Raw genomic sequence first — 7997 nt, 5'->3', positions numbered from 1 at the left:
TGTGGGGCTGTAGCAAGGCTGGAGCCAGGGCCTGGCAGCAGCAGGGGTGGCATGATTTCTGTGCTGACAGCAGAGCATGGAGCTGCAGCCTAGCCAGAGCCAGTGCCCAGCAGCAGCCAGGGCGGCAGTGGCAGCGCAGAGTTGTGCCCCACCACTGTCAACACTTACGCATTGTCTGATATAAGATATGGCTGGTAATGATTCTGGTCTACTATGCAACACAAGTGAGATCTCAGAATGAATTCTTTGTCAAGTTTTGGGCACAACGCAATGAGAAAGTCAAAGTGGAAGGAATCTAGCAGAGAACATGAATGGTAAGTGTGTTGCAAAACTTGAATTATGATGAAGGGTTTTATTCCAGAAAAGTGAAGGCTGAATGTATGTGTAAATCAGTTAGGGATAGGACAAGAGGACACCATAAAATCATCCGATAAAATTTAAGCTGGAAATTAGGAACAACTTTTTAAATTTAAGGATGTGAATAGATGATCTAAAAAGCTTGTGGAATCTCCTTTGTGGAGGTTTTTAAGAAAATGTAGACAAAACCCTTTTAGTTTGGTTGCGATAAACTTCATCTCGTTTCAGTGCAGGGATTTGGACTAAATGATCTATTGAGACACCTTGCAGACCTACATTTTTATGAGTCACTTGAGTCTTATTCTTTTGTGGACATGATATTCTTACTTTTTTCTTTTCAGTAACTTCCTTAAGCAGGCCAACTTCCATGTTTGGTTATATCAAGTCCAAATCAGTTTCTTTCTTCCCATTATTTTTGGGGCATTATTTTTGTATCAGTTTGAGAAATTATCTTATAATTCAACTGGAATCTTAAATTCAATTGGAATTTCAAACTTTTTATTTGCTTTTCAGAAGTACTGAACAGTTAGAACAATTGAACATATATTGAACACAAGGACTTGAATAGGATTTATCTGATAGAACAGTTTTGCATATTTTTGCTGGGTCACGTGTTGGATGAAATCTCATTGAAATGGGTGGGTGTAACAGGTACCTTTAATTAAGAAAAATTACCAAAAGCATTTGATCTCTTTTACAGAGCAGGAAGATGAAACAGTAGGAGCTTCCACCCAAAACAAAGCCACAATTCAGTCTGGAGTGGCCATTAGATATGTGGCCCAAAGAGACTTCCATTGTGTTATGAAAACAAGCTCAGGGGAAAGGGATAGATAGTATTAGATCAGTTTGTCCATATCTGAAGCTGCACCTGACATCACAAACTGACACAGAGCAGGAACAGAAAGCCAAAGAGGTAGCACTGGGATTATGTGCAAAAACCTAGTGAAAGTATATATGGGCTGAATTCTGACTGAAAGGCTTGCAACAATGAACAAGGAAGGTGAGTCCCATTTGATTCCTCCTGTGTTCACAGAATCAAGATTTATACATTCCTTGTGCGCGAACATGGGGCTGGAAGGGCTTCTTAGGCCATCCAGTCCAGTTCCTTGCATTCACAAGCAACCATTTAGAGTAACAGAAAATTAGGGTTAGAAGGGACCTCAGGAGTTCCTCTGGTCTAACACCCTGATGAAAGCAGGACCATTCCCAACTATGTCATCCCAGCCAAGGCTTTGTTTATCCAGGTCTTAAAAACCGCACTTCAAGAGGGATGTGGACAACATGGAGAGGGTCCAGAGGAGGGCCACTTGCATGATCAGGGGCAACAGGGCAGCCCCTGCAAGGAGAGGCTACGGGACCTGAATCTGTTCAGCCTCCACAACAGAAGGCTGAGGGGGGATCTAGTGGCCTGTTACAAACTAGTCAGAAGGGACCAGCAGGCACTGGGGGAGTCCCTGTTCCTCTGAGCACCACCAGGAGTGACTAGAAATAACAGTCACAAGCTGGCAGAGGGTAAATTCAGATTAGACATCAGGAGGCGCTACTTCACTGTCAGGGTGGCTAGGATCTGGAACCAACTTCCAAGTGAAGTGGTTTTGGCTCCTACCTTGGGGGGTTTTTAAGACAAGGCTAGACAATCACCTTGCTGGGGTTGTTTGACCCCAGTACTCTTTTCTGCCATAGCAGGGGGTCGGACTTGCTCAGGTCCCTTCCGACCCTACAAACTATGAAACTATGAAACTTTCAAGGACAGAGATTCCAAAACTTCTTTGGGTAACCTGTTCCAGTCCTTTTCTTCCCTCCTAGTGAGAGGATTTTTCCTAATATCTAACCTAAACTTCCCTTGTTGCAACTTGTGACCATTGTTCCTTGTTTTGTCATCTGCCACCCCTGAGAACAGTTTAACTCCATTCTCTTTGGAACCACCCTTCAAGTAGTTGAAGTCTGCTACTAAATCCCCCCTCAGTCTTCTGTTCCCCAGACTAGGTAAGTTCAGTACCCTCAGCCTCCTCAGAAGTCATGTGCACCAGCCCCCTAACTGTTTTTGTTGCCCTCCCCTGGACTCTTCAATTTGTCTACATCCTTTCCATAGTAAAGAGCCCAAAACTGGACACAGAACTCCAGATGTGGCCTCAGCAGTGTCAAATAGAGAGGAAGAATCACTTCCTTCAATCTGCTGGCAACACTCCTACTACTGAGTATGCCATTAGCCTTTTTCACAACAAGGGTACACTTTTGGCTCATATTCAGCTTATTGTCCATTGTAACCCCCAAGGTCCTTTTCTGTGGAGCTGCTGTGTATCCAGTCAGTCCCCAGCCTGTACATGGTGCATGGGATTGTTCCATCCTAAATGCAGGACTTTGCACCTATTTTTGTTGAACCTCATGAGATTTCTACTGGTCTTGTCCTCCAATTTGTTGAGGTCTCTCTGAATCCTAGCCCTAGTCTTCAGCCTATCAATGGGCAGTGTCTCTGCAATCACATTGGCCAGCCCTGCCTTGAGTTCATCATATTCAGCTCTATGGTCTTGTACATGTCCAGCTTTTCTAAACAGTCCCTAACCTGTTCTTTTGCCATTGATGGCTGCTCACCTACTCCTCAAACTGTGCTGCCAGTCAGCAGCAAGCAGTGGGATACTGGAGATCCTCAGCCAACCAGGAGCAGGAGGCAAAAAGGGCACCATGTTTAAAACCATGGTTTTGGCCTTCCTATTGATCAGGAGTGAGCTGCAAGTGGAGCCCCTCTACCAATCAGCTGTGAGGGGAGAGGGGGGTGGACCCTGCAAGATTAAAGAAGCTGCAGCACAATCCACTTCTGCTGTGATTTCAGTAGGACCCTGTTGATGACATTTATCCAAGGAACCTCCAAAATCATTACTTCAAACCCTCTCACACAGGTACAAGGCAGAATATCTGCCACTCCGAGAATATATTATAGCAGTTTTTCTTGACTGTGATGCCATGGTACCAGGCAATATTAGCACTGTGGTATACAAATACCTATATGTACTTCACAAGATAAACCCAGAGATTTCAAATAGGAATCCATAGTGTCAAAAACATTCTGACCTGTTGTGATCTTTCTGAGTTCTTTGCAACATAAGTGCTTTATTATTTTTCCTTAGTCAAAAAATGAGTGAAAGAAAAAGCTGGCATTTTCCAATGGGTGTCTTTAGTTTACTAATGGATGCCTTGAGTCTAAGCAGGTTGAGAACCACTGCCGTATAGCATGCAGTGGGTAAAAGCAGGGAAGATGAGGGCACTGCAATTTCTCTGACACTGCACTGATAAGGAAGTAATTATTTACTACATGTTCTGAAGATGTTAGAGAAAGGATAATGCCTGTGCTATAGAGGAAACAACCTCCCCCTTCCCCACCCAAACCTACAGTCTTTGCCAGTGTAATCTAGGGGAAAGATTCTTTTCTGATCCCAAATTTGTTGATTGGTATTTTTTAAGTGCTGACTGGAGCATCATCACACTCTGGTCAGATGATTCCAGCCTTAACAGTGTGCCATTGTTTCAGAGAAAGGCATCCCCTCCTCTAGTGATCAGCAAAATCCCTGAAGCATAGGATAGAGTTACTCTATACCCCAGCATGGCAATTTCAAATACCTGATTCTATAAACTTACATACTTAAATTCCCTGTCCTAAACCATCCCTCCAATAAATGTATCCAGTTCAGTCTTAAAATGTTTCAGGTTCTCCCCCCATCACCACTCTAATACCTGGCTCCATCATTAATTTCTCCATCTAACTAAAACAAACTTCAGGCTCCTTTTAGTTTAAAAGAAATACAATTGGCAGGAACTGAAATTCCTCAGATATGCATCCTTCATACTGAAAGGATGCATTCCACTACTTTTACAAACAGCATAATCTGGACAAGTAAGTGACAACTTGTCCCTCTCTGGTTCCAATTTTAAGGATCTTATGCTAGGAAGATAGAGAAGAGCTTGTTTATGAAATTTCTATCTTGAAAAGTTTCCTCTATTCAACTATCTAACAAACAAAGAATTGTGTCATAGACACCATAATTAATTACTGTTTCAGCACCTTAATTAATCAAGTGTAAAGAGTTGTACTGGACAAGTACACAGCTCAGAATGGATTGAAATATTTAAATTAGGTATTGAAATAGGTATTGAAATCTTTGAGGTCCATTGGAAGGCTTTTTATTAAGGCTGTATTTTTTTTTTACTTATACCAAATGGTGTAAAATGGAGGAAACCATTAACCAGCTGATCAGATTCCAGTTACTTTTTTTGCCACTAATTTTTCTGTATTTAAAATAGTTATTTTTCAGTAGCAGATTTTTAATGCTGTTTTTTTAATGCAGAGCAATTTTAGCTCAAGCACTCTCTCTCTTTCAAGTGCTGTATGAAGGCAGATCAATTTTTAATCTGACCTATCATCCTTTCTTTCATATGAGCCATAATAGTTCTCATCTTCAGTGAACACTCAAATGTTGTCAGATTTTTTAACCTTGGACATGCCCTTTTTTTGTATGTTTCATGGCAGAAAAAATGGAAAAAAAGCTATTTGAAAAGGGAGTTTTAAAAAAAAAAAAGAATGACAACCATTCTAAGAGTTGTAGTGTAGCAGGGCACTAGGGTGCCTGCTACTGAAAACAGGAATATAGGCTCAGCTGCCACTCACAGGGGCAGCACAGGTGGGTTGCCAAGGCAACTGATTGGGTCAGCTGACCAGAAGGGGGCAGTGCCTGGCCTACATAAACAGAAGGCCGAGGCCAGAGTCAGTTCCCCTTTGGCAGCCTAAGGAGCAGGAGCTCTGCTACAGCGAGCAGGGCAGGGTTGTGCGTTGGCATGCGGATACAGGGTGGAGAGGACCCTGACAGGGATGAGAGAAGATTAGCCAGGTTGGCCTAAGATTTACATTGTAGCCAAGGGGCTTTGAGTTTCTGTTTGGAGTTGATAGTTGTAATTACGAACCGGAGGACCAGGCGAGGCTGTAGGGGTTGAGGAGGCCTCATTAGGAGACCCCCCCAGTAAGGTGGGGGTGTTCCTAGTGCCGCAGGAGGTGCTGCATTTTAGGGTGTCCCGACCCTGGCCCAGTGTGGGCAGCTTCAGGAAGAGCTCAGTGTTGTGCATAGGCAGAAGCCCTAGTGGGACATAGGCCCGAGGAGGCGGGTCTGGGGGCCAGGTAAGGCCGAGGCTGCCTGAGCCCCAATCGTGAGAAGCCCAGTGGGCGTAGGACCCTAGAAGGGGTCTGGGGCCAGGTAAGGCCGAGGCCGCCTGAGCCCCGATTACGAGAAGCGCGAGCAAGGGCCCCAGTGCGGGCGAGGAGCGCGAGAAGCACGAGCAAGGGCCCCGGTGCGGGCGAGAAGTGCGAGCAAGGGCCCAGTGTGGGTGAGGAGCGTGAGAAGCGCAGGGAGATAGACTGTGACCCACTGGGGCCTGTAGGGGGGAAGCCCCAGGAGAGGGCGATAGTAGGACTTATGGGTAGCCCCTAATGCTAGAGTGCACCGGGGCAACTGGACATCAAGGTAGATAGAAAAGGCAGCCTCCCTGAAACATTTAAACATCAAAGACGTGGCGGGCGAGATTGGTGAGGGTGCGTTGACACCGGCTTGACACGGTAGCCAGGGGGCGCTAGGGGAGGTCACGGCACTCCTAGAGGGCGCGCTGCCACATGTAGTCATACAAATAATTATTTGCCCCATGTGATCCTTCTAACATCTCATACATTTTTGTCCTGTGGATACTTTTTCTTTGTGAGGGAGAGGGGGATAACACTTTCATTAATGGCAAAGGGTAAATGAAACTAAATACCTTTTCTATGGTAAGGGATCCAAGTTGCAGAGCATATCCTTACTTTAGAAAGCTGGTTCACTTTTTCAGGAATAGGTGGTAAGAGTGGGAAAACTTGACCTTTTACCAATGATAAGAGGTTTCTTTCTATAAAATGATATGCAATAATGATATCAAATGCTTTAATATGAATGAAATATGTCAAACACACAATATAATCTAAATATTTCTCATTAGATATGTATCTATAAATTAAATCAAGTATGTGGCATATTGTATCAGAAGATACCAGTAAAAACTGTTAATTTATAAGTGTTAAAAAGGTAATAAATAGACCCACCTAAACCCATAATTTTAGAGGTCATCTAGTTTTGTGTTTCCCAACCTTTTCCAGCCCAAGCCACACTTGCATTAGTAAAAATTTTCCACAGCACACCTGTTAAGGCATTCCCTATTCTCATACCTATTGTAGCTCATTGCCATGGCAAAATTCTGCAGCACACCTGTTCATTTCTGATGGCACACTTTGTGCCACAGCACACTGGTTGGAAAACACTGATCTAGTTCAACTCCCTGCCCAAGGCAGGATCATACCTACCCAAGCCATCCCATACTAATCATAATCTGAACTCTATATAAAACTACTGTCCACCCTGACACAATATAGACTTAATACTCTAACCTGCCACAGGGAAAGCAGGGGAACCCCGGCAGCCAATGTCCTGTTTCTATGAAATGTTGTCAATATATGCTCAAGAGGTCCCAGGTAGAGGGCCATGCCCCCCACTACAGAGGAAGGTGAAAAGCTCCACAGTCCATACCAATATGACTGTGGGTTAATCGTTTCAACTCTGAGTGGAGTGGCAAAACCATCTAGGCAGGAACCTCCAGCTTTGGTGCCAGCTGGAGCACTGGTACATCCTAGTCAAAGTCCCCAGCCTTGGCTGTAGTCAACACTCAATGCCTCTGGGAAGGCTTAAAAACACCATGACATGTATAAAAAAAGGCGGGGGAAGAGGGGAAGGTGCAACCAGCAAGGGCCAGAAGCATGGGAAATACACATGGTAAAACATAGGCATATCTATGCCTAGGCCACCCTAACCAGTGGCTGTCCAAACTTTTCCTGAACACATCCAGTGATAGAGACTCTTCCTTAGGTAGTCTATTCCAGTGCCTCACTGTTCTAGCAGTGAAGAAGTTTTTTTGGATATCCAATCTAAACTTACTTTTCTGCAACTTGAAGTCATTGGTCTGTGTTGTGCAGCAAGAGAAAAGGTGCTTTTCTTCTTTATGGCAGCCCTTCGAGTATTTGAAGACTGCTATCATGTCCCCTCTTAAGTATCTTTTATGCAAGCTGAATATGCTTAGCTCCTTCAGCCTGTCCTTGTATAACTTGCCTTCCAAGCCCTTGATCATCTTTGTTGCCCACATCTGGACCCTCTCTAACTTCTCTATGTCCTTTTAAAAATGTGGAGCCCAAAACTGCATGCAGTACTCTAGATGAGGCTTAACAGTGCTGAGCAGAGAGGTACTATCACTGTCTGTGTCTTGTACCTAAAGCTTCTATTGATGTATCCCAAAACAGCATTTGCCTTTTGTGTGTCTGCATCACACTGCACACTCTTATTGAGTCTGTGATCTACCAAGACTCACAAGTCCTTTTCCATAGTGCTGCCATCCAGCCATTTTATATTTGTGTTTTTGGCTATTTCTCCCAAGGTATAGTACCTTGCATTTATCCACATTAAACTTCATCCTGTTAGCTTTAGCCCAACTTTCCAATCTGTCAAGATTTTTAAAAATTTTGCTCACATCCTCCAACATATTCTCTATCCTTTCCAGTTTCATGTCATCGGCAGACTTGTTTG

At 43.9% G+C, this 7997-nt stretch overlaps 1 long non-coding RNA gene across 1 annotated transcript in view; it reads left to right on the top strand.

The window, feature by feature from the left end:
- The window catches only part of LOC109291048, a 23838-nt gene extending 16084 nt beyond the window's left edge, over positions 1 to 7754 (top strand). Inside the window, exon 3 of the long non-coding RNA XR_002095748.1 lies at positions 7644 to 7754. This is a non-coding gene — a long non-coding RNA (uncharacterized LOC109291048). The remainder of the gene's footprint in view (positions 1 to 7643) is intronic.
- Positions 7755 to 7997: the final 243 nt, after the last annotated feature.

This window comes from Gavialis gangeticus, unplaced genomic scaffold, assembly GCF_001723915.1.
Source record: "Gavialis gangeticus isolate Ggan-Ray unplaced genomic scaffold, GavGan_comp1, whole genome shotgun sequence".
Taxonomy (NCBI): Eukaryota; Metazoa; Chordata; order Crocodylia; family Gavialidae; genus Gavialis; species Gavialis gangeticus.
This window is presented reverse-complemented; position numbering and strand designations above follow the sequence as displayed.